Source organism: Nomia melanderi, chromosome 1 (assembly GCF_051020985.1).
Source record: "Nomia melanderi isolate GNS246 chromosome 1, iyNomMela1, whole genome shotgun sequence".
Lineage (NCBI taxonomy): Eukaryota > Metazoa > Arthropoda > Insecta > Hymenoptera > Halictidae > Nomia > Nomia melanderi.
In genome coordinates, this window is record NC_134999.1 from 16,154,074 (window position 1) to 16,179,213 (window position 25,140).

At 41.6% G+C, this 25,140-nt stretch overlaps 1 protein-coding gene across 1 annotated transcript in view; it reads right to left on the minus strand.

The window, feature by feature from the left end:
• Positions 1-19,400, minus strand: part of LOC116429544 (disintegrin and metalloproteinase domain-containing protein 10) — a 334,086-nt gene extending 314,686 nt beyond the window's left edge. The window contains exon 1 of the mRNA XM_076365457.1: positions 19,094-19,400. The gene's annotated coding sequence lies outside the window, so the exon portion shown is untranslated. The remainder of the gene's footprint in view (positions 1-19,093) is intronic.
• Positions 19,401-25,140: the final 5,740 nt, after the last annotated feature.

Genomic DNA, 25,140 nt, shown 5'->3' on the forward strand with positions numbered 1-25,140 from the left:
GAATTCCCGTTCCGTAGAAAGTATCGCGCATTGAAATTATTCGTATACCTTTTGACCGAGCGTATCGGGTTCAGCGAATAAATGAAACAACGAAGTGGTTGCCGTTGCATTCAGTTTACGGCGCCTAATACTAGAATGAATATTTTTAAACAAATTATCATCGTGCCGGGGACCAACGTGGTAATGTAGGTGCGAGGCACGAGCCAACTCGGAGCTCTCTATACTCGAGTTTCCGCCCAAAATTCGATTATCCGGAAGCTTCCGGTCGAGCGCGTAACACGAAAGTGCCACTTATCCCCGAAACCCGAAGCTACCGGCGCGGCGGTGGCACAAGACAAAAACGTTTGTGCGTGGAAACACCGAATAAACCAGGCGAACGCGAGTCGCGTGATCGTGGATCTCGAAAATTGTAGCCTCCTCGTCAAGATCCCGTCTCGCGTTGCCGCCCGACGAATTTTTCAATGACGGCTGCAGCCTCGTGACACACATACCTGTATGTATACGCCCGCGACGAGCGCGACGCGTGCTGGCAACATCAAAGCGGGTCAGAGTGAAATTATTACGTACGCATTACGAATCACGGAGCGTAAAAATGTAAAACAGTTCGCGCCGGAGCACGTCGAGGATGCGACGCGACGCGACGCGACGCGACGCGGCAACGGGCACGGTGCGGCGCAGCGCGCGTCACCCTTAACCATATTTTCCTTTGGGGAAACGACTTTGACGAACGGCGAATTCGAAAACGAGAATAACGGGAAAGGGGAGCGGAGGACTTGACGTCGCCGCGCCGTGGAAAAACTGGAGAGGCCAGCGTCGGGGAAAATTCTAAAGGAGAAAACGGTCCATTATGCGCAAACGATGGTAAAGATGACTTCTTCTTTTCATTCCGACTCTGTATATATGGGGCACGTGCTTTTTTCTAAACGTGTTCTTCACCGCGGATCCAATATATTTTGTTCCGTTTCTATATTACTGAATTTCCGTACACCTTTCAACCGTTTTTTCTTTTCACATTTTGCAAGCTCTCTCTCTCTCTCTTCTCTCTCTCTCTCTCTCTCTGCCTTTACTTGACATTTTCTATATCGTTTTTCTGACAATTTTCCAACGCGAATTGTACAGGCTTCACCCCTTTTTCCGCGCTGAATCATGATATTCTTGATTTACAACAACGTTTTTCCTTGTGAATTTCACGGTTTTCCTTAGTTGCTCCCGGGGGGGGGGGGGTTTCTGGTTCGTTTTTCGTTGTTGTTGTTTGTTAATTATGCTCGGATATCATATTTCTGGATGGATATCATTTGAATAAAAACAAAACCATTGGAATTTCCGAATGAATATATATTATTATTATTCTCAGTCGGGATTCGAACCCAAGCAGACAGATTGGAAATCAAGCGTGCTGTCGCGGTTCTATTAATGACTTCGTAATATCGTTCCACTTTTCTTCCTATTTACCGGTGGTGCGTTGGAATACATTCACGGGGATTTATCAGTTCCAGATAAATCGAATAATAGGGACACCTAAATTATAATTAACGGGTTTAATAAACGCTACCGAATAAATAGAGGAAACATGTATGATTTCTTCGCACAAATGAAGCATTAAATTCTTGCATTAATGTAATGCACAGACTTTAATGAATTCTATTGGAGGGTTGCTTTTAATTCAATTTATCGGATGATCTCGCGGCGCTCGCGGCGAAGCGGGCTGCAAGAAATTGTGCGTGAACATTTATTTCGTTCCCTATCAACTTCGATAGAATTACGACTGTCCGCGCGCCAATTCTGCGGACGGTATAAATTTCTGGGGATGATTCAAAAAATGACAAAACAAATAGCGGAATCCCAGATCAGACATGAAGATACTCATCTCACTGGATACATGGGAAACAATAGTATCGAATACCGCAAAGAGAATATTAACCCCTTGCCCTACAACAACGAGTGAGACCCGTGGTGAACATTTTCAACCTGATTCAACAAATATATGTATTACTCAATTCGTTCTAATTCAAAGTAAATATTATTACTCTGTAATCAACCATTATACTTAAAATAAAATATAGGCATAACATATGCTTAGAATTTTTCTCTTCTTCCAATAAATTATTAATGACAAAGTAGCCGTATCGATCAGAATTGAGAAAGAAATTATAGGCCAAGGGGTTAACAACTACAGTATTGCACGGTGAAATGTTTAGGAGTTGACTCGTTCAACTAATCACGCGAGTTCGAGATTACCTATTAACCCTTTGCCCTCCGGAGGCGCCACTCAGTCGCCAATAATTGATTTGACACAGCTAAATTGTAAAGTTTGAGATTTAATATTCAACTTTGTATAATGCATAATATGAAATATTGAAAGAAAATAGTTTTCTTCCTCAATGTTTGCGCGACTTCTTGTCAAATCAATTTTGAAAAATCTCATCTCCAGCTCATTAGGAAATATTGAGTATTTCCAATGAAAATTTGTGGAGTGCAAAGGGTTAATTAACACGTTCAGCGCCATGTCAGTCACCAATGACCGACGCTTCTGAATTACTTGGAAACAATAGTAACATGCAAGGCAACCAATGTCGAATGAAAATGTTTAATATGATTAAGTTGATAATAGCGTAACGCAAGTATTGTAACGTCATAATTAATAATTCTCTCTGCTTTTCTTTGCTGCAAAAGAATAACTACGGAAAAACGGCCAAGATTCCCATGGCGCTCAAACCTTCAACCGCGGGCAACGTGGAATTCGCGTTCGAAATATTTTACAAAATATTCCCGCTTAACTGAGTTTCAACATCACTCGAGTATTCTACCAAGCTATTGTTAGTTACCATCTCTCCCGTTATTTGTTTCTCGTTAGTTAGTATCTGCATAACGAATTTCTAATCCGCGATTTCACAATCTAAACAAACTACAGACGGGTCAGAATGACCCACTCCTGGCGTCTTTTGCAATTATTAAAAAGAGAACAGACATTTCTCTGAAGAATTATTAAAGAATTTGATTTAGCAATACGCAAACTAAATTTTAAATCAATTCAAGTCTCAATAGATGCGTCCTTGAAGTTTCTACAGAGGAATGTGAAAAAGTCAATTGAACTGCTCGGTAGTTTCAGTGTTAACCCTCTGTGGGCCGAATATTGTTTCGTGTTTATAACAAAATTTATACAGTATGAAATTAATAAATATCAACATATGAACAGAAATTAAAAATTTATTCGATAGTTTTAGTAGTTTTATTAAAACGAGTATATTTTGTAAAAATAAAAGTATAAAAGTATAAATTGATTAACACGTTGAATGCCGCGCGATTTCACAGAGCAGAATACACAAAATGGAAAAAATATAATATTAAATCATTGATTGAATTGCATTGTTATTATTGCACGTTGATTTAAGTTAATGTCACCACGTTGGGTAGCATTATTAATAATACAGAAATGTTTTCAAATAACTGTCGTTTAATTTAATCAACTATAGCATCTCAACTTGGTTGGAGGTCACCGGTGACCCCCATGGCATTCAACGTGTTCATTTAATGTCATTCATCATTTTGCAATAAAATATTAAATAAATCAATTTAACCCTTTGCACTCTGTAGGCTCTGCTACGGCACCACTTATATTATTAAACATTTCGATGATCAAAAGTGAAAAAACTACCCTCTGATTATTGCATTTGCTGCACACGCAAATCTTTTCCTAAGAACTAACAAAAAATCTAAGAAATGTTATAATATTTTTTCATATTCATCACGAGGACTAAAAATGTCTTGGAGTTGCTGGTAGATTGGAAAATCAGGTGGAGTGCTAAGGGTTAACCCAGTCTATTGATTTGTGACTTCAAAGTTGCACAGGCTTATAGACGATTAACGAATCACACGACACCTTCTCCGAGCACTCGACGAGCTTATCTATGAATCTACGCTGAAAATTGGCGTGACACGAGCCACCGGCGGAAAAAAGAATGTACCAAGCGGCAAGTTTCGAAACGATCGCAACAAACGCGGCGCAACGAAACGCGAAGTTATCGCGATTACGCTCGCGCTCGGTTTTATTTATCGTCGCCTGGCTCACGTACGCGAGACTAATTAATATACCCGATATGCAGATTACGGAAGCTGCGCGCCGCGCCGCGCCGGCCGGTTTAAACGAAATTCCCCGCTATTCCGTCGGACAGCTGTCCGTGCCTTCTGCATTTTTCAGGGCGAAGATGCGCCGCGTAGTTGGCCGGTTGTTTCGTATTCGGGATGTTTATTAATTAGCTCGCCGGTAGCCGTTGGCCGGCCGTTGCTTTACAGAAACGAAGCACAGTGCAGATTTCCATAAACACGTCCGACGGGACTGTCTCCGGGGAAAGGGTTACTCCTCGAGTTACACGGGAATTTCGTATGAGAACGAACATCGATAAAACGATTCGCGCTTTCGATGTCCGAGCACGTGTGTCGTTCACCGGCGAGACATGGTAAACTTGCGTATTGCGCACTCAGCGCACCGTCGACGGAGAAGAAACGAAGACACGGAAATACAGGGCGTCCCGCGACTCATGGTCAACCGATTAGATCATTCCACATGTGAGAATGAGTCGAAAGAGAAGAATAACATTTTTTCCTGCGAGAAAAAGCAATTAAAAACTGTTTTGACTCTTATTTGTATTTAACCGGTTAACTGTGGAATTTAGTTAGAGAAACCTCTCGTTCTGCACGCAATAAAATGGAAAAATGGAGCGTGTACTCGTCGAACATATATTTTATGAAATTTTATATTATATATAGTATATTATTTATATTATATATAGTATATTTTAATGAAAGATCAAAGGGAAACAAAGAAGAATTACATGTTTATGTGAAAGAATAAAGAATTCATCGCTGAAAGAATTAGTATCATGTCAATCTTTACGATGACGCGTATACTCGTCAAACACAGTTAACTGGTTAAAGACATAATAATGACCTTGGTTGATAGTTTATCGTTTCTTATTGTTAGTATAATGCGAGGAAGTGGATTATGTATAAAAACAACATGTTTGCTATTGCAATAGTTTCATTTTATCATTTCATCAATCGTTGAAAATGCTGTCCTTGCAATCGCATGTATAGTTCAGTTCTCAGATCAGATTATTATGGACGCTTTGTAAAGAATTTTGAGCTTTTAAAAATTCAAATTGGAATAATAATTTATCCTTTAATTGCTCTTTACTCCGAATTTCTCCGAAAGTAAAATTCGAGTGGTGACAAATCGGGTGATCGCGGTGGCCAAAGATTGGCCCACCACGACCTATCCAATGTACATAACGTTCATTTAAAAAATCTCTAACTAATAAAAAATGAACGATGAACTATCAACCGAGGTCATTACTATGTCTTTAACCTGTTAACTGTGGAATTTGCTTTCGAAAATCTGTTATTGTACGCGCAATAAAATAAAAACATGAAGCGTGTACTCGTCAAACACAGGATGAATTCACCTGGGGTACATTTTAATAAGAAACTAAAGCAAAATAAAGATACATGTATACATTACATGTTTATCTGGAAAAATAAGGAATTCATTGTTGAAAGAATTAGTAGCATTTCAATCTTTACGATGACGCGTATACTCGTCAAACGCAGTTAACTGGTTAAACACAAATAAGAATCAAAACAATCGTACCGAGTAAATCTTCGACTTCGATTTTCTCGAAAACGAAAACTCGCGGGAAAAAATCCTGCTCTTTTCTTTTCGACTAATTTTTCCATGTAGAATGACCTAATCGGTTGACCATGAGTCACGGGCCAACCTGTATAAGGGGTGAATGGGTGAATTTCCTAAAACTAGAAAACAGCAGGCTCGCCACTTGAAAGTACGGCCCGTCTCCTTTCCGTTTCTCGCTGGTTCTCGACCGCCCGGTTTTCCCTCCGAAATGTAAACTGAAGCCGTAAACGTCCTCATGTTCCTGTTTACGGCGCAAAAACACCGCCCGAAGAAAGCAACGTCCGTAGCTTCTCGTTCGATGCGCGCTCCCATTAAACGACCGTACAAATGTGCACGTAATAAACCCCGATATACGACCAGCTGTTTTGCATTCGACGCGGCGCTCGGCTACTCCGCCGGCCGAATCTTGGCCCCGTCGAGAATCGCGATTAAAACGTCTCCTTCGTCTCGGCAATCAAGAAAACGGCTCCCTTCGCCGGGGCGAGAAACTCGGAGCTGTAGTTTAATTTTACGGATAACTGCAATTCGTTTCCATTGTTCCCTGTATCCAATTAGACATCGAAGGCTCGGCTCCAGCGGAGTCTACCGTTTCCTTTAATACAAACTCAACGAAGCTGCTGCTTCTTCTTCTTCTTCCCGTTTCGCGCATCTCTGATTCCAGAAGCAGCACACGAACCGCAGGTACGTGTAACGCGTGCACGAGAGAAATTTCACGCGAGTCGCGGCGACCGGGTTCCTCCGCGCGATGAGGAATGGGCGAGGTGCGGCGGGGACGAGGAACACGCGTGGCTGTGAATGAGAGGTACGTATATTCAGCCACCTGTAGCGAGATATTGCTTCTGTCTTATCGTAAAGCAAGGAGGATGGAAAATAAACTGCGGGAGCCCCGTGTGTGCGCGCGTACGTGTGTTATGTTCCGAGTCTCGCTCGACTGAATGGGACACGAGAGTGGCGGGCCAGCAGGGGCCGGGTGGCCGCGCACCAGGATTCAATTACCCAGGAAGAAGACCAGAATTTTGTATCATCCTCGGGCACAGCTACAGATTTTCAATGAATCTTGTCTGATTCTACGTGACCGGTAGGCCGAGTTAGTTACACGACCGAATCGACCAATTGCCTTCGTTTTCTTTCCACCGAGCCAACCAACACTCTTACCTCCCTCGCCACTACATCCTTATTTCTTCGTTTCACCCCGGCGCTTCTTTCCTTCCTGCTCCGTGACTTCTGCCAGGCCTTGGTTCTTTCCCAACCGTTTCTCGTCCCGCTGGACTCTCTTACTCTCTCTTTCCCGGAGTAATTTGACAGGTATTGATAAGGTCCCCGAGGACGTTTCGATCATTAATTCTTCGGGAACGATAATGGGATTGCTGCTCGCGGTACCTGCACATCAAGTACCACCTTCCTGCTACCCGTATTGTTCGTGCTAAGTTTGTTGGGACGATGAATTCCTCTGGTATCGTGAGACACCAATTAAACTGGAAGTGACGTCTTAAACCAAGCCAGGATTAGTGTTCCTGCGTCTCCACTGATGATGAGACATACGGTGGAACATGATGGATTCACCTACTTGTATTATAATACTCTGATGATATTCTCTGTTTTCCTCTTGAGTTCATTTGTTTTTTATTCTCAAGTGGGTATAGTAGCATTTTTTATTAAACCCTTGCCTTATGATATACTTCTCAACTGTGCTTGATAGAATAACTATGTCGTTAATAATTTAGTAGAAAATTAAATGAATTTTATACTTACTTTGTGTCCACATTCATTCTAAAGGTTAAAGATTTATAATAGGCAAGTAATACTTAATTTATGTTAGAAATTAATAAGTAACGCTTAGGTTTGTCGAATTCGCTTTGAAATTTTCATCGCAAGTCTGACACGTTATTATAAGGCAAGGGGTTAATTGCTTTTCTAATACTTTTCCTTTCCATTTTCTACATACAATACTTGGTTTTTCCTGTTTGTGCTCTCAGTGCTAGTATCCAATGATTTTTTCCTGACTACCCCATTATTATTTTCCACATTCTACATTGGAATTTTCCTCGATCCCGATCTTAATATTATCCTCCTCCTTTTACCAAGGGAATTTTTCCTGATTTTCCTCTTATTTTCCACACTCTGCGTTGGGATTTTCCTCGCAGTGGAATCCTTTTCTTTCTCTTTCCCAAGGATTTTCCAAAATTTCTTTCCCCTCATTTTCCGTATAATAATAACCCCCTCCCTGAATTTTCTCGTTATTTGAAAACTCAGTTCTTTACGCCAAAGATATCACTCGGAACAATTATAAGAGTTCCTTTGAATTTTAACAATTGGAACACACGATAAAAATGAAATCACGTTCGCCAGGAATCGAAATCGGCATTTCCGATTGATAGTTAAGTACGCTATTACCTGCGCCGTCTATGGCTTCATTACTTTTATCTTATATTTCTGATATACATTGTACAACGTTTCACTAAGTCCATACAAAATCATTCTAACTTTAAAAACAACAAATACTGCAACGATTTAATTAACATTTCATTCGTATTTAATTCATCAGCGTAGCATTAAATTCCCAATAATTATGTCGATACTCTCAAACTTTTCTCTCCTTATTTTCTACTTTATTTCTTTAGAAACTTGCACTCCTTATAACGAAGATCTCTACAGCCGTCCAAAGTAAATTTATTTATCCCCAAACTGAAATTAATCTAAGAACGAATATTTAAATAATTTTCTAAGCCCCAGGAAACATTACTCCGAGCATACCAGTTACACACCGTGTCGAAACACAGTGCAATTTATTTAAGCACACGGCGACGAGGTAGGTCAGAGTGTAAAATTAAAACTAGACTCCTTTCGCGTGCTAACCACGTCAAAATTAAGAAACAGGGTTTAATCTTCGCACGCCGATTATTTCTTAAACGGCGCGAACATAGAATTAGGTTAATTCAGTGGCGTCGAAATTAATGGGGACCGTATTGTTGAAACTAAGAAGCGCCGGTGCCGGCCGATTACAGCTACGGTTTTTCATTCTATATAAAATTAACATTTCCCAGGCGCCGGCAGGGATATACTTGCCAGCTTATTTTTATCGTGCGCGGTTCCAGCATAATCTTGTATTTTGCAGGGACGGTTTAGAAAAAAATGAAAAAGAATTAAAGGAAACCGGGAAATATGTATCCTTATTAAGGGATCCGTGGGTGGCTTATTAAAATGACTCCGCAGTGCTTGGCTTCGCTTTCTAAGGAATTCAATTTCGACAGAAAAATCGTCGGAAGGAAAAAACGATGAAACTATTATCAACCATTTTATACATCGAATAATTTGTTATTGGATTTGGATATGGCAGGCTAGTTGGAAGATTAATGCTGTCTCCGCGCCGGTGATATCAAACGATCATACCGTGCAAACAACTTCCAATTATAGGTGCCATGTATCTCGCAAACTTCCCCATTTTCCCGGAACTTTTCCCGTAACGTGGCCGGAGAAGAAAGGGACCCGCGACTCGAAAGAATCACCAGAAGAAAAAGAAACAGTCTCACGGTCCAAGGATCCCGCGATGATCTTCGGGACCTAACGATCGGAGTTGCACGAAGTGCGATTAAAGCGAACTTCGGCTCGGCACCAAACTCGATACGGCTCCGTTCACACTAAACTCCTCTGACAAAACGTTTCTTGATACTTCCAAAACAAACCTTTGATTACAACGAGGCGTGCACCGATTACTTTCAGCGATCGATATTTCTATACGAGTATTACGTGTAATAGCTGTGCAACGTGTTGTCGGGTTTCCTCGAATAACGTGGAACAATATTATTGTCGAGTAAATTCTTCGATGCGAAATGCTTGAAATCATCTTGACACAGTACACGGTGCAGCGAAATCCGATCCGAAAACGGCGCGCGAATGTTCAACTGCCCCAGTTGCAGATTTCCGCATCGGATACTAATACAAAATGTAATGCCGACGGTGCACTTTATCACAGGATATGTTTACGAGTCAAATTCAGAACTGCAAATAATTATTCCAGCAACATTAAACCGCCATTCTGTAGCTTATATTTCGATGGCTACGGCCAACGTAGCCCAAAGATGAACCGGGTTCGTATAACCCGATGATATGACATTACGATTCAACTGCTACCTCAGCAACATAATACTGGGACTAATGATATTACGTTTGAATTGTGTAACTCAAAACTGACCACTCTATCTATTTAATCGTTCAATGAACCGTGACCCTTCTCGCCAATGCTCCCGATCAAATCACATTCACATTTGCACCTGGAACTCTGAAAACTCTTTGCTAATTACAAAATAAAGAATACATCGCCTCCAACGAGAACTCGTGAATCAAACTCCTCTGAAGCTCACCTGCCGAGACATTAACACGTGACACACGGTCACCGATGACCGGAGCTTCCAAACTGCTGAAGAACGATTGCAATAAAAAACTTGATTCTATATGAAAATATTTAGTAACGTAAGCAGCTAGATCATAGCGTAATATGACTACCGTAATACTAAATTAGTAACTATTTTCAATATTTGCCTTTGTTATTAACACTAGATTTACGGACATTTACTGTACAGTTTATTCTATCGTTCCCAGAAAGATTGTTCGCCCGTTTAGATCTAGAAAATCGAATGTTTAAAAATGTATTGTTAGGAACCATAATCACGTAATTGAATCAATTAAAATCGGCACAAACATTTACCAAACGTTTATAAAATTCGAAGGATAAAAGATTCTTAGCCGGTTCGAAATCTGCTGAAGGTCTTGTATATTTCAAAGAATCTTCGTCCGCCAAGGGTTAAAGGGCGCTGTCTTGGACCGGAATTTCAGATATTCAAAGTCGTGCGAACGAACGACAGAGATTTCTCCAGGTGAGTGCTATAATATTAACGAGAGGACTCTTATATATCATGTGGTCACCTATATACCTGCATTTTGGACGAGAAACTTTCGATACATCGAATCAACAGCCACATCATTGTTATCCTTGTACTACTGTTAAGTTTGTTATATTTACAATTATATTGATTCATTGCACAGTGTACCACGGATTATTTATTCAACATTCCTTGTGCACCAGCAAAAGATCCTTCGAGCCGGATCTTAACCGTTTGACTGCTTATGTTCTGCCAAAATTGCGAAGAGCGCGATAACGCTCCTTTTTTGTTATGCCAAGACTGCGTTTCTACTAATTTTATCCACAAAATGAATTAAAACGAATTTAAGTAAATAAATAGTATTTTCAACAATTGTTGTTGTTGCATTGCATTATAAGTAAGTTTGTTGTATGAAAAGTGTTTTCCATTTTTTCCCATACACGCGCAATTAGTGCCGCAGTTTTGGAATATGTCCGAAAAAATCCGTCAGCAGCCAAACGGTTAAGAAACAAAACACAGCGTACTTTCGATTCATTGTAACGAGTCGCACAGTACGCCAACAATTATAGGAGGTTCCATAGAATCAACGAGTCTTGCAATGAAGTAAACGTTTCATTCAAAGTCTAGTTCAAGACTAGCTGTGTTCTAGTTGGGCGGTCTTTTATAAATAAGATAAGTTGTCATATTGTCGAAAGTTCGGCTGGTCACACAGTCAACGTGTCGATTGATCCCCGGAGCTCAGCCGCGCCAAAGAAAAGAGAAACATCGCGACCTACGTCGTCTTCCAGTTAGCAACAATCGCGAGACAGGAATATTATTATTAATTCGCCGATGTCGCGTGGCCGTGATCGCCGATATCCGCCGGTTGCCCGAAACAATCGGCTCGTTATAATTCCGACAGGGAAAATTTATTTGCCCGGCGCGGAGCGGCCGTAGCGTGCGCTCGCGGATTGGAGATTAATTTTGTCAACTGTGCAACAATTTGCTATCGTGATAACGAATTGATTTAGCGGAAGAACGGCAAGACAGTTCAATTCCCGCGGAATACCGGCGCGCATTTTCCCACGGAAATTGAGTAGCGGTGAAGGTGATTAATTTCGCGCCGCGACCGGATGATAGAACACTGCGAGGCCCGGCGGTGCGAGCACGCTTGCGATTCGATTCGATTCGATTCGATTAAAATCGCTTTCTGTTATTACGATCGAACGGCCGGTATAATGCTCGACGAAAGCCACAAGGGGGAATTGAATACGCGAGAAACTTCCGGCGATTCCCGAACACGTTACAATTGTCCAGCCGCGATCCGGATAGATCGCGAACCGAACTTTCGATTAGAAGTTCCATACCGTATACGAAATTCCCGCGCCTGTAACGGATTATGCTTCCCTCCGACGCAGGAACGGCGGGAAGGAAAAGTTTCCCGCGTGGGAGGTTCTCTAGGCGGTGTTTAAAATTTAATTTCGCATTAAAGGGCGATCCGAGTTGCAAAGTAGCTAATTTCTTCGAACCGTGGGGAAAGAAAATTATAAAATTTCGAGTGGATGGTACGAGGATCAGTAGGAAGTAGCGAAGTGTTTGTATTACATGGTCGCTTCGTGTTGTGTTTTTTCTTCTTTGATACTTCCTGTAAGTTTCGAACGTAATACTTTGATATAAGAAATGTAGGGAGTATTGTTGAGATCTGAAGGATGGAAACAATTGTATAAATAGATCTTGAGTTTTCAGTGTAGATGGTTCATTAACGAAATCGCATCGATTTCGTGGGAACTGATGTTACGGTAATCAACGTGCATGCCTGGGTTTCAATTGTTCTCAGTTACAATTCGAAGAAGAGGACGCGAATGAGGCAAATTACGTTAACACGTTGACTGCCACGAAAAACATCAGCATTTTATGTGTCACTTATCATTTCTATAGCGAAGGTACAAAGCAAGGATTATTAATTCTTTGATATGAAAATTCTTATATTACTCTATTATTTAGTTATTTACGTTACGGAAAGTTTGTATTCGAAATCAATTATCTTCCAAGTCATCATTACTTTCTTGCCATTTGCTTTGTTCCTCAATTTCCCTTCGAGTTAATTTCGAAGAATATCGTCCTCATCTCGTCAAAAAATATTAAATATCTCTAGTGAGAAACTTCCAAGTGAAAACGGTCAATAATTGAAAAAAGGAGGAATCAGGTCATTTCGACTCGTATGGTAGTTTTACTGTTAAGTAACTTGACCAACGTGCTATCTCTATTCATCCAATTTCGTCAGATTTGACAAAACACTCGATTATTCCTTGATCTATATAATTTCATTGCTACGTTCGACGCACTCGTCCCGAATCATAAACCAATCGACAGCGAAGCGACTTAAGATAATCCCGTAATTACAAACCAGGTGCGCGAGTACTCTGAAATCTTACTAATTTTTATTTGCTGCGACCGTGAAGACCAGTAACCGTACAGACCAAACAAATAGTTATAAATCACGACGATGACGAAACGAACCTAGACTTTTGACAATTTCCCACTTTGAGAGGCGAAATAGACACACTTTCGACCAATGACGAAACACAACTTTCCTCCACCTAAAAATGCAACTGACCAATTCCAAGAAAGCTAAGTTTACATAAAATTGTATTATCTAGTTATTTACGTTACGGAAAATTTGTATTCGAAATTGATTATCTTTCGAGTCATAATTGTTTTCCTGTAATTTGAAAGCCCCGGTCATCGGTGACCACCGTGACAGTCAGCGTTAAAACGTATTAGGTAAGTTGCGAATAAGGTATAGTTCGCGACAATAAACGGGAGTTACGGGTCGCATAATATTTCGTACGAGGCTGTAACGTTTATCTTTACTGAAAGCGAGCAATAAACAAGCGACTATTCCATTATCCCGAAGTCCCTTTATCACGGTCGCGTCATGTCTCTCCATTAATTCAGATAATGAAGACGCTGCTACAGTTTTCAACGGAGGTGTCTCCGTCTTTTAAGCAGCGGGCCAGCTGGCCGGGTTCTCACGTGACGCCCGCGGGAAAACGGAACGGTCCTCCGTCTGGAAATGATAACAAACTGCTTCGTGGGTCGAGTGTTATCGGTCGCGGGACGCGGGAGACGCGACCGTTCGCGAAAGAAAGCCTCGAGGAACGTGTCGACGAAGTAGCCAACTAATCACTCTAAAAATTAACGCTTCATCGATACAGACGTTCAATCTAATACAACTATTACGTAAACTCTTACGCAAACTAATGTTTCTTGCTGCTTATATATTTCAGTTTTATTATTTATTATTTATATGTAATTGAATGTTAGATTTCAGTTGAAATGGCAGAAATAAATCGTAAACTTTGTGAGAAAGGACATACGAATGAACAAAACTTTGCTAAAAGTTTCACAATTTGGAGGCTAATATAGTAGTTGAGAGTATTGAATAGTTAAATGAATTCCTTCGAATCTCTTGTTATTGAATATTTAACACTAAACCTACTAGACGAGTCAAAATGACTATTCCTGATTTCTTCTCTTTTCAATTATTAAAATGATAATAAGATATCTCTCTGAGAAATTATTCAAGGAATTGATTTGGCAATAGGCAAAAATCAATCAATCGAAAATAAATCAATTAAAGTGTCGATAGATGCATCTTTGAAGTCTCTAAAGAATAATTTCGAAGTGAATTGAACTGCTCGATAGGTTCAGTGTTAACACGTTGAACGCCGCACGATTTCATAGAGCAAAATACACAAAATGGAAAAAATATAATATTAAATCATTTGGTTTAATTGCGTTATTATTATTGCACATTCATCTAGCTGAACACCACCACATTAGGTAGCATTTATTTATAATATAGAAATATTTTTAAATAATCGTCGTTTAATTGACTAAATTGCAGTAATTCGATTCGGTCACCGGTGACCCCCATGGCACACAACGTGTTAATATTAATTTAACGCGACGTTTACCATTCCGTGGAGAATGTTCAAAATCGAATTTAACGATTTCTCCACGGAAATGCTTGCACCGATTCGATAACTGCGAACATAGAAGTCTGATATGGATCGCATTGATTCGATCGGTGGTTTCAGTGTTAATATTTAGGTCGCGGTTCGCGGCGTGGCAAACAACGGGAGGAAAAATGTTTGCACGCACAAGGCGGGGGTCGCCGGTGGTTTCGCTGGGCGATCAAACGATCCGGTTTCTAGGTCAACACTATTCGGAAAATTTCCGTCGAGAAACCAGGGAAGACACTCTTTATCGAGGCCTTTGACACACCGCGTTAAACCAAAATCTTCGAAAGTCCACGCATTCGGTAAACAAATATTGCGACGTTCGTTGGGGATTTTCGTCGGTTTTCTTAACGAGCGTTTTTTTACCATGAGTTTGGATAACTGGAATGGAAAATATCGCGGACGGTAATTATAAAATATAAAATTATACGCGGTATGGCTCGCACAGTTGCAACGTCCGGTGGGACCGAGCATTTCTCTGTTTGTCCTTTTTCGCGAATGCACCGTGTAAAACCAATAGCGATCTCTGGACTGTTGGAATTTTTATTTTCTTTAGACTCTGCTGGAACTCTTCATGGAAGTATTCAATGTTTATCCGATTTCAATTTGTGGAAATTAGTCCTCGGAAGTGTAGAAGACGATGGAGGGAATGTAAACGTCGAGTAATTCCGGATACAGTAATAATAAATAAGAGAACGAGCGAATAACTATTATTCCTCTGTAATCAACTGTTATACTAAGAAGTAAATGTAGGCGTAACATATGCTCAGAATTTTTCTGTTTTTCCAATAAATTATTAATGACGAAGTAGCCGTATCGATCAGAGTTGAGAAAGAATTCATGGGTTAAAGGGTTAAGGATAAGCAGGAAAGTTAAAATTAGTGAACAACCGAAGAGAGTAAAAGATTAATCAATTTTTAATATAATCAAAAAGAAAATAGTGAGAAAGAAGTGTACAAGTAGTAATTAATATTAATATGAATAATTCAATTTACTGTTTTCTTCGTGTGTTGACAGTAATAATGAATAAGAGAACGAGCGAGTAGACACAATTAAGGATGAGCAAGATTGTTAAAATTAGTGAAAAATCGAAGAGAGTAAAAGATTAATCGATTTTGAATATAATCGAAAAGAAAATATTGAGAAAGAAGTATACAAATAGTAGTTCGTATTAATATGAATAATTCAATTCACTGTTTTCTTCGTGTATTCGCAATTTTCCGGTTCACCCTATTTTCATATATTCTACGACAAGTTTGTTATTTGTTTCGAATTCCGTATTACAGATTGGACATTATTTCCCCATTAATTCTCCGCCGGTGGAATTGGAGCTGGTGCGAGGTGGCTATCAAGGAACCCAAACAACCCTTGTCACCCTCTCGATATTCCCGGTATTCGGAGCTCACCTTCGCCGAAGCAGCCCTCTTCGTACCGCCGCCCCGACGCGTTTAATTCGGCAATTTAGCAACGGCGGCGTCGATCGCTGCGCCGTTACAGCGTCGTTCCGTTTTAATGGCCCTCCACCTGTTGGCGGGCGACGCCGCTTCGAAAGTCACGTCATTCGCGATTCGCCACCCACGATTTTTCACCCTTAAACACCGGGGACACACGACGTGGAACGGGTTAACAAAATTCTCGCAGGCTGAACACTATTATCGAGGAAAGTATTAATCTCGCATCAACAACAGTGATTCCTCTGGGATTCAAAAATCCTTTTGTACACGCATCGATTGTTAATAAAACTTTTGAGGAACCGTTTCACAGATAATTCTCGTCTTAAATAAAAGCGAATTTGAGCAGCAATGAACGCAACCTTGGCAATTAAATCTTAATTCGAAAATAACTCTATCTGTCCTCGTCAAAGTTTTAATCAAATTTATTGGTTAACGCTTGCCGTGAAAATGAAGAAATTAAGTACAATTAACTCACCACTCGATTTCATACAGTGAAACTATAAAATGTATTCAATATTATACCTCGCGCGAATTTGAGAAATATTGAAATAGAACAGCTTTCCTCAATGAACGCGTGATTTCTCGCCGTTTCACGGAATATCGTCTTCATCTTATCGGAAAGTATTAAAATATTTCTAGTGGAAAACTTCCGAGTGCAAAGGATTAAGTAATACACGCTAGAAGCAAGTGAATTTATATTCAGTTATATAAAACAATTGCCACTTTAAAACAATAGAAATACCGCGAGGGAACGGCACGAAACGAATTTTTCCACGAATGGAATTAATCCGTACGATTATACGACGCCGTCACGCGTAATTTCGCAAGGGGAAAAAAATGGTCACGACGGAGGCTCGAACGGATCGCGCGATAATGGCGGGCAAGGGGAAAAAAGGGGTAATAAAGCGTTCGTGTCGCCCGGGGGGACGTAATGGTTTCGCTTTCGAGTTTCGCGGCTTTTTCCCCGTTGGCGAGATAAGATCCCCCTGCCGTCTTGACGCGGGTCTTTGCGGATGATCGACGAGAGAACGGAAAATTAGCGACAACCGCTCGGTTTCTCGGAATGAGACGTTACGTCCCACCTATGCGGATGGCGATCTCGCGTGCGCCGGTTCCCGTTGTTAATCGTCGCGCGGATCGATGATCAATAAAAGCGGATTAGAAAAATTTCGCACCACCGGCGCGACGCTAATGGGATTAGTAATCAACGTCGCTGATGACGATAATTACGGCTCGCTGCTGGCTGACGTTCGGAGAAAATAATTGAGGCCGAACCAACGTCCAATCAAGACAGGACAATTGGCCGGTTGAATGAAAACGAAAATTAATAAATTGATATTTTTGTTGGTAAGAGAACCTGGCGACGAATTTGTCGAGCGAAATTATTGGCCAATTAAACACGGACGGACTGTAACGCGAGGTCGGGAATTGAATCTAGGGAGTTGTTATGTGGGAAATGAATTTCGTGGCTGTTTTCGGTGATAGATAATTTAAATACTGCGCCCGATTGTAAATAATATCGACTGCAACCTAATTGGGCTTCGAATGGTATCGTCGATGAAATTTCGTTCTAAAATGATATTTGATCGGTTTCGTTTCGGCGACTGTATTTGAGGGTTATTGAATGATTTTTTGGTTACTAGTTTCTGTATGGAGTGATTATTATTATTGTCATGAGAATGGTGATGCGATTTAGATAGTGAGGAATATTAACTTCGATTTTAATCTGTTAACCGAGTAATTTTCGCGATGAATATTTATATGGGGAAAGCTATGAATAAAAGATGATTCGCTAAAACATACTGTTAGATTTATTATGATGGATCGTGGAATTTTTCACAGATACGAGACACAGCTGAAGGATACAAATGAATACGACAGACGAGTCACCTCGTCTTCCTTGGTTAAAAGGTTAAGAGCGTATTCCGCAGGCCCAGGGAACAAAGAAAGGTCGTATATACACGAGTTTAGAAATTGCTCCTCCTCGAGACATAAACACCTTCTGTTTACGATGGCGTCTCTCAGGCAGCTCAGTCGACTGCAGAATTCCAAGTACTTCTTTTATTCTCTAGCCACTGTGGATAAGCAACGCTGTTTGCAATCTAGTCGGTTTGACATCGGGATCAATGTACACAAAATGTCAGCCTTCATTGTTAGTAGTTTAGAAATGCCAGTGCTAAATGTTCCTACGCGATTCTGTTTCTTCTTTCCTAACGACCCAGCGAAAATAAAAGAAAGTTCCCAAGCCCAAATATCATCAAACCTGTACCTCCTATAAGTATCTAACACTAGATTTACCGACATTCACTGTACAGTTTGTTTTATTAGAAAAATTGTTATCCGTTCATTTAGATCTTCGAAATTAGAGGTTTAACACGTTGACTGCCACGGTGGTCACCGTTGACCGGAACTTCCAAATGACTTGAAAACAATTATACCTCGTAAGATAACTGGCATTCAAGAAAAATGTTCAATAACGTAAATAAATAGATAGTAATGTAACTTAAAAATTGTAATAGCAAATAATTGATAATCATTTCTTTTTATCTTTATTACAAAAAAAACACGCTGATGTTTTCTGTAGCAGTCAACGTGTTAATAGTAGACAATTAGGATACATATTTCCATAATATGTTAACATAATTGCGTTAATAAAAATGGACCCAAACATTTCGCAGTGCTTATAAAATTCAATATGAGTCAAACTGACTAGTACCGTACATCTAGCGTTACAACCCTGAGAAGGCTAAACAACTCTGATTCACAAACATCATTGCCTAAAGTTCCATTCAAATAAAACAGAATATCTGAAACCCTATCATCTCGACAGCATTGCACGCTTTCCGAAACAGTTCGCCGAACAAACCAGATCATCCCAATAAACACAGTTCCCCGCAACTATCCAATCGCCAAGAATCCTCTCAATCAACAATCCCGAACGCCGTCCCAAAACAACCGACACCGAAGCCAACCTAACCAAAATCTCAACCCACAAGCCAACCCCTACACGCGGTCAGTCACGTGTCACGGCAACAACAAGCGAAGGTAGGAAAGAGGTCCACTCACCATGAAGAAGAATCGTTCCGGCGGAGCCCAGGACTCCTGGAGGTCCAGTTTCGCTCAGCTCGGCCAGGTCCGCTCGTCCTTTTTCCTCCCGGCGGTGGTCACGTACACTGCGACGAACCGAGATTCCGCGCGGCGTGATCGCCCTCAGGGCTGGCGTGTCCTGGCGTGTGTACCGCGGCCCGGCGAGGCGTGCGAACGTGTCACGCGTCACGTGCGACGTCGAACAACGAGCGCACAGCCAGCACGCGCGTCCTACCCCGTGAAGCGCTCCCGGCGCACTGCTGCGCCGAAACTGCCCCGAACAACTGCCGGGTGCTTGGTGCTACTGGTGCTGCCGTACAACGAACCGCCACCCCCTCTCCACCCTTCTCGGTGATCCCCTCTCCGCTCGCCGAACCACCTAGCCGAGGCGACGCGTCCCCACCACCGCTATCAGCCGGCCGACGGCGACGGGAAAAATGGGTGGAAAAGTTGTAAGGTGTATGATCGGCCGATTATTGGGGGCGAGCCCAGAACAGGGGCGGGGGCTGCCGCCGAAAGGGATGTTTCTGATTCTGTTTACACTTGTCGGAGCCCTCCGCGCGAGAAACTCGGGGTGGACCGCTCGAGAGGATGCCCTCGTACGACGGGGGATGCTCTCGTGTCGCGGGGATGAGACTCGCGAGGTCTGCTGGTATTAGAGGGTGCTACGGGGATTTAAAATGTCTTTTTCTGTTATTTTCAGGGTGATTTTTGTGGGGATTGTTGCAGAAGATTTTTGGGGTAGGTGGGTTTGAAGTGCAAAGGTTGGAGGATTTTTATGGATATTGCTGTGTTAGTATGGTGTTGGGATGTTTTCGTGTTGCTGAAGTTAGGGGGTGCTACGAGGATTTAAAATGTCTTTTTCTGTTATTTTCAGGGTGATTTTCGTGGAGATTGTCGGAGAAGATTTTTGAGGTAGGTGGGTTTGATGCGCAGAGGTTGGAGGGTTTTTATGGATATTGGTGTGTTGGTTTGCTATGGTTGGTTGTTGGATTATTTTGTAGAAGGCTGTTTAGTGGAATTGGGTTTTGTTTGTGGGTTTGAGATTTTTTATTGATTTTTAGTGAAAGAGGATACTATTAGATGAAAAGATATTATTTGTATGGTTGGAGAGATTAAATTTGGAATGAAAATGATTTGTTCTTCGTATGCGAGAGTTAATGGATGGAAATGAGTGTTTAATTAGGGGTTTAATGATTTACTTCGGTGTGTAATGGAAGATTGAAGTTACAGTAGAACGTCCCTTATCCGAATATTCTAGTATTTGAATAATCTACTCGGCGAACATTCTGTTATATCAACAGAGTTCTTGAGGCTTTCGCCAACCGAGATCATACAGTTTTCACTGTTAAGGTCTTTAAGTTTAAGTCTTTAATCCTTCGGAAAAGTTAGCCCGGCGTTTCGCTAACATTGCTAACAACGTAGCAGAACTTATTAAAAAGTTCCTGTAAGTTACCAGCGAAAAAAGGTACATCACCGGTAAATAAATGAAAACATCGTTACACTTTTATTATACCTCGCCCTTTATAATTGTTACTCTCATCGTGTAAAACGATCTTCGATCTAAAACATTAACCGCTATCCAAAAATTCGCGTCTCCCAAACTAATTCAGATAATGAAGATTCTACTCTTACCCGGTCACTTTATTTCTAATTGGAATTTAAAATTCTCCCGAACGGAGTTCCAATCATATCAAAGTTTCCGACACGGAGCAGTTAATAATAGAACCCTGACACCACCGTTTCTCCTCAAACTGATGCCACTGAATTATTATACACCGCTAAACGTTGACATCCGTGCCAGATTTCAGTACGTTTCATACAATCTCTGCCAACGTTCCCTTTCAACGTCCCTACAACTTCCCACAATCGAGTCCCATAATTATTATTTTCAATTGAAGTTGACTTCCCAGCGGTTGCACGGCAAAAAAGAACCGCGACGGTGAAGCCAACTTTCAAGCGTAAAAAACATTCGTACCAACCAAGGCATCCATGGAACTTAATTATCGAGGCGCGCGAAAGTTATCCCGAATGCGGAAGCTGAAAAATATATTCCCCCGGCTCGTTCCTTCCTCCGTTGCGAAGGGGTCCGTTTCCAATTACTCTTGAATAAATCGAAGGATCTCCTTTCGAGCCCCGATTAATATCGAATTTCGTTTCTCCCTTCCCGTTTCGGCGCGTCTCGTCAGCAAATCCCGGTGAAAAGGGGGCTCGCGGGTTTTACGCGCAGATGAAAACGTATCAAGTATTTAAAATCGTCTTCCGATTAAACGGTACAAAGTTGGAAAATGAATTTCCGGCTGATCTATGGCCCCGGCACTCCAATCTTCCGCGATGAAATTCCAACGGCGGTCGCGAGTCGGCTGAAGGAATAATTAAAAAAGCGCGTGGGGCTGGAGGGCGGTGTGGTGGGGGTGGAAGGCTCGTTATAAATGTATAATATCGTTGGGACACGATATTCGACTTGCGGAATTATATCGATTCGACAGGCAGCGGGAGACGGGGGGGGGGGGCGCTGACATTCAACGGACGAATGGGTTCTTTAGTGGTTGATCTCGTTCACTGTGAACGGCGTTATTTGCGCGACGATATATAAAGCAAAGTGTTTGCGAAAGTAAAATACAAACGTTAAAATAAATCGTTCTGTTTCTCTTCCGCGTCGGTTCCCCCTCGTGCGGGAACCGCGCGCCTGCATTTTTCAATTGGTACACCGAGAAAAAAAAAGCTCCGGGGGAAACGTTGGAATGTTACGATGACAAACACTCCGTGTTTATCGAGAATTATTTTATGATAAATAGAGGACCCTCGGTTAAACGATATTGATTCCGCCGCGGGTGTTGCCAACTCGGTTGGGTTCCCCTTACGATTGCCAGTGAACTCGACAGTATTTCCATCTTAACACTGGAATTATCGAAATGACCCATTTCGTGTTATTTTCGCAATTATGGCGCAGACGAGTTTCTGAGAGATTGTACAATAAATTGATTTAGATGAATACAGAGTATAAGGGAATTGCACTCGGTAAATGTATTTTTATACGTTTCATAAGGAAATGTAGAATAATCAATTTTACTATTCGGTAGTTCTAGTGTTGGTATTTCTAGTGGCAAACACTAAATTTTTCATCTTTGAAAATGTAATATTGATGACGGAACATTGTAATATTGATGACACGTTCGCCACCAGCGTCACATATTTGTGGCCACCTTATATTTTAAGCAAATGAAATTAATTTTATAGATATTGTCATTTAAAGTTACATTCGGCATTATACTTGGGAACTCAATATATTCCACTTTCATTTTTTCGATATTTCGTTTAGATTTATTTCAATGAAATATTACTACTTCTGATTAAAATATTAAATCACAATAATTTCCTCGTGTAATCCACGCGAAACATACGATCCATCCCGATAACTCCTTAAAAACACGAACTACCCCAACAAAGATCAACAATAATTCAAGACACGCGACAAGTATAATAAACCAAGCGTTAAATTCCATCAAAGCGATCAACAAAATTCCCCAGATATCCGTGCGCGAGAAACGCGCGAAATTCCGCAGTCCAGCTCGCAACGTTCAGTCACCGATTCCCGACGCCATTATTCCCAGCCAGGGGTAAGTCACGTGAAAATCGCCTTACCCTTTTGTGCCAAGTCTGTCGCGGCGGCAGTTCGGCAGGGGATTGGTCCGGGGCAGGGGGATGATTCCACGGAACGAGATGTCTGAGGATACATCAGGGCGAGCCTCTCCCGGGGTCTTCGTTGTTCGGCGCGTCGGCGCGCTGGCGAACGGTGAGATACGGAAAAGGAGACCAACTTGGAATTTCTCGCGGTCGGTTTTACACTATTGTTATACGGGGAGAGATTGCGGCAAACAACGGCCGGCCGCGTGTAAATTATTGAAGAGGACCGCTTACCGGGGAAGTTGCTCGGAAAAAAAGAGAGGAGTAAGCGGGCGCGCGGAAAATGGCGAACGTCCTTTCATCCCGGTCCAGCATTTTACCCGGTCGCGTTTGTTTTGCGACGAATTGTCGGCGCTCCGTTGAGTGCGTTTGCCCGGACAGACAGACAGACAGACAGACAGACAGAGAGAGAAAGAGAATCGTTTCACCGGCTTGTTTCGTTGTTTACGATTCGACTCCCGCCTTTTCTCGCCAGTCGAAGGTTTAAGGGATTCTGAATTTATTCTCCATGAGGTTCCTCTTTTACCATCGTCGCTCAACCCCTTGGCTACTATTGGCGCCTAGAAATTTGGTGTACTGTTTACACCCATAGGCAGCGGTACAATGTTGTTGGCAATAATTGCAGCAAAATTAGATCTGATGTAGAATTCTAATTCGACAATTATATGTTACGTTAGTTATATGTTCTGAAATGTGAATATTTTAGATTGGTTTGATTTAGTTCAATTCAGTGTTTTCGTGGTTTTCATAGAGTGTCTTAAAAATTGACGTAACGTTCTGCGGGAGCCAAAGGGTTAATACAAGTTTCAGCTACTGGAAACGCGAGTATCGGTGATTGTATTGATAGATTTTTAAACATCGATGAAAGCGCAATTTGGAAGTTACGATAAAGAATAAGGAATTCGATTTTGTAATTTTACTTTATATGGGCTGGCAATTAAACGATAGTGTTAATGTGTTTGACTACCATGTGGTTAAAGCTTCTAATCACTGATATCTTGTAATCAGTCATATATTAGAAGATTGTGGCATGTTCAAAGTAGAACATGTTTTAATTATTCATATGATATTCGATATGATGGGCGATATGATAATCGATTCCTATATGGAAGATAGCTTCCGACTCCGATTAGTAATCACTGATTACTAATCAATCTTGATACATTAGAAGATTGCGGTGTGTTCAAAGTAGAGCATGTTTTAATTATTCATATGATATTCGATATGATATTCGATTCCTTCATATGGAAGATAGCTTCCGACTCGATAAGCGTCAATTCAGTAGATTAAAGGTTCGAAATAATTCACGAGATGCTTTATTCGCCACTCCCCGGAGAAAATGATCGAACGCAGGTTCGGTGAAATGGTACTCGAAAATGTACATTTACCACGATCCATACCGTACAACCTGCCGTAAATTTACGAAGAATCGGAATTACTTTTTCAAAGAAACATCGGCGGTTGCGCGCGAATTCTCGGCCGGGGAGGAACGTTTTAATTTCACATCGAGTGCAAACTACGCTTCGAAAACAGATCCCTCTCGCTCGGTACATTCGGGGAATAAAAGAACCCCGTTAAATAAATGTTTGACCCTGCCGGAAGGCGTATGATTCGTTAATTGAAAGGATCCCGGCAGGCACAGGCGGAAAGATAGAAGGAGAAAGTCGGTCGGCGAATTGTTTTCCGGCGAACTCGCGGAGGGTCTAATTATTTTTCATGGAATTCACGCGGAGTCATGAAATTCAACGCGCGATAACGGAGCTGGTACGTCAACGACATATATCTTATGAATCACGGGGGCAGGAATTATATCCGGATTTACATAGAGATGGTTATTCTCGATTTGCGCCCCCGCCACGCTCGATTTCCCGAGCCAATAATTCACTGACGCGCTTAAGGCTCTAAGCCTCCGTAAACGTATTTTCCCGGCCGATATGTCGCCGAATAATTTTCTTGTCGTTTCACCGGAGACGTTGAATATTCCTGTCCCTTATCAACGGCTAACCGAAGAGCTCACGGTTGTCACGCGGCCCCTGCCCCCTTCCGACCCCCGTCCGTCGCGCGGCCGCCGACAACGTGGAAAAATAACGAAGCAGGCTTATCGCGGTACGCGATCGTCCGGGGAAATTACACCTCCGGGCACGAATGCGTTATTGTGCCGCGGGATTTAATGTCACGTCATCGGATACGGGATAATGCGGGGATCGCCGCGATTAGAAAACGATCCCGCGTCACGGAACAATTTTTTTCATTGCCGCGATAGCGTTATCCGGCTTGTCTCCTCTGATAAAAAAAAATAGTAGACTGGTTTTTTTGGTTTTCGGAGCATTTGAAGAACT